The following is a 2,904-nucleotide window of genomic DNA, read 5'->3' as shown; positions in this document are numbered from 1 at the left end:
GAGGATCAACTTCGTGTTGGTTTTTAGGCCTTGTCTAGGGTCGGTTTACGATCGCCGTGCGTGGCCGCCAGGCTCGATCACGAGTAGGATGTTCCGATTATGTGGTGAAAACCCCAAATCGTAGTAGGTCGCTTTAGCTTTATCTTGATCAAGCAGGACCACCATCTGATCGTACACCTCGTACGCATCATGGGTGGATCGGCTCTTTGAGCCGATTCACAGGACAACCTGAGAGCCAATCGAGGCTCGTATTTAACGTTTATGTGTATGCCATGCGGGAAACTAAGCGGGCATCATCCAACACCTTCCCGACCGGGTATAGGTCAGGTGGCACGCCCTTGCATCAGCATCGGACGTGCGTGCCGAAGGCTTTGCGGGCCGTCGCTCGGAGGGACCGAGGGCCAGCCGCGAGTCCCGGGAGATTCCCGGCTCTACGGTGCTGCCCGTCGCTGCCCGCCGGTGGGTTTCGACCGCAACACATTTCGGCACGCCCGGTGGGACAATCTTCGACATCAACCGCATCGCCATCTACATCTGAGATGGCGGAAGGCACTCCAGTCAAGTACGAGGATCTGACTGAGGAGCTCAAGAAGAAGCATGATGAGATCAAAGCAGTCCTCGAAGCCGACCTCATCGGCTCTTTTCACAGAACCCGCTAACATGGCATCAGGTGGAAAGGGTTCTCACCTGAAGGCGCGCTCGATGGAGTGGACCTGTCCACCCCGTCGAAGAACGCACCAGGTCGCCGCGTCGAGAGATCAACTTCATGGTGGCTCATTCGCCGCACCGCCATTCCGAGAGCCCGGTGAACACTTTGGAGCGTGTCGCTCTGCGCGTGATCCAGGAAATCATGAGCCATCAGTATTCTCCGTCAGGACCAGCTCTGGGGACTTACCAAGGAGAGATGCCACTCCAGTCCCGTCCACCGCTGCCGTTCGCGTTGGCAGCACCAGAAGTGCCGAGTTCATCGGCATACGTCGTCTACAAGATCGGTGGTGACCCTAGTGACTACCAATTCTTGCATGAGGCGCCCAAGGAGATCCCCCACGGATACACGTGCGCATACGTGCCAGACTGCAATGAATCGGGCGCTCTCGAACCAGGCCGCAACAGCAGGGACTTCGGAACAGCGGGAGGAACGTCGGGAACGGATCTTGAGAAGCGGATGTGGCTAGCTAAGTATGCCACTCCGACAAACCTCCGAGCTCAGCTCCTGCAGCTGGCTCGTAGCTGGAAAAGCAAGCATGGCTGGCTAAGTATGCCACCCCGGCGAATCTTCGCAGTTCGACGCCCGCAGCCATCACCGCGGATCAGATCCGTACAATCCCGAAGGATCGGCTCGGCATGATGCCGAAAAGGAGGACAATCGGCTATTCCAAGCCGTACCCCAACGAGTACGAGTTGATCCCGCTACCACCCAAATATCGGCTCCCCGATTTCACCAAGTTTATCGGATCAGATGGCTCCAGCTCCATCGAGCATGTGAGCCGATATTTGGCACAAGCTGGGCACGATCTCAGCATCGACGAGCTGCGCGTGAGGTTCTTCGCACAGTCCCTCACAGATCAGCTTTCGGGTGGTACACATCGCTGCCACCAAACTCAATCCGGACTTGGAAGCAGCTTGGAAGAACAGCTCCACATACGAGTATCACTCGAGGCTTCCGAGGCCGGCATTGCCGATCTAGCACGAGTACGACGAAGCGCGGGGAAACAAGTGGCGAATCACGTCCAGCCGCTTCAGGACCGTCGAGGAACCGATGCTATTCGGTTCATGTGAGTGAAAAAGAAGCGAGTCGAGTTGGCGGTGGTGGGTCTCTCATCATCGATCAAAGACGTGGCCTCCCAAGCGGACTACCCTTCACCGGCGCACATGGTGCGAAGCCGTCGCATATGAACAAGCGCCACCCAGATGTTTACCAGGATAAATTCAAGCGTGCGGTGGTCCTGGTTGAGGCAGATGAAGATGAAGGTGCTGCGGGAGATCAAGAGGTAGCTGTAACACCCCATTTTTGAAAAACCTGCATATTTCTCCAAGTTAAAAGTTGGAGCCAACAAAAATTTTATTTAACACTTATGATTGAGTGTAGGTTAGAATTCTTGCTTGGGTTAGCTTAATTAATTTCTTGGTTTGTTGTTTGTGACACCTCACCTTAGGTAAATTGATTTTACACCTTCTTTAAAATTTTAGGGTTTGCTCTTCTTAATTGTTTGGCACCACCTCTTATGCACCTTGCCCTCAGAGACCCTAACCCTAGGGTGGTAAGCACCACTTTTGGATGGGAGAAACACCCTACTCCCTTCTCTACCCACCACCATCTCACCTAGGGTTTTCACCTTAAACACCATCATCATCTTTTTATTTTTCTTTTCACATTTGTGCACTTGATCCCTTGTCACTCTTGGGCACATGCACTTGGCATGGCTTCTCCCTTTTTCACCCCTGCCCCTTCTCTTTTCTCTCCTTTCTCTCTTGAGTTTTGGCCGAGAGACAAGAGGGGAAACCTCCCCCTCTCTTTTTCTTTCTCTCTTCCCTCTCTTTCTTTTCTGTTTTTGGGCCGTGGACACCACCACAACTCTCTCTCTCACTCTGGCCCAACCTTACCTCGCACCACCCCCTCTCTTTTGGCCCAAACCTCACCAGCACCTCTCTCCCGCGCCAAAACCCTAGCCACTAAACGCACGCGCGCGCCACGGTGGTCAAGCGACATGATGGCTCGACGCCTCGCTTCGCCCGCCATCACGCCTCGCCTGCCGTGCACCGCCTCGGCTCCCTCCCTTGCTGACGCCCCACGCCCGACGTCACCGCGGGGCCCACGCGTGACGCCACCACCCGCTCGCCCGTTGGCCATCGCCACCGCCCACGCCACAGCCTCGCCTCCCGCCGCCTATAAAAACCCACCGA

This window comes from Lolium rigidum, chromosome 6 (assembly GCF_022539505.1).
Source record: "Lolium rigidum isolate FL_2022 chromosome 6, APGP_CSIRO_Lrig_0.1, whole genome shotgun sequence".
Lineage (NCBI taxonomy): Eukaryota > Viridiplantae > Streptophyta > Magnoliopsida > Poales > Poaceae > Lolium > Lolium rigidum.
The sequence above is the reverse complement of the archived record's forward strand: the minus strand, read 5'-3'. Positions refer to the sequence as shown.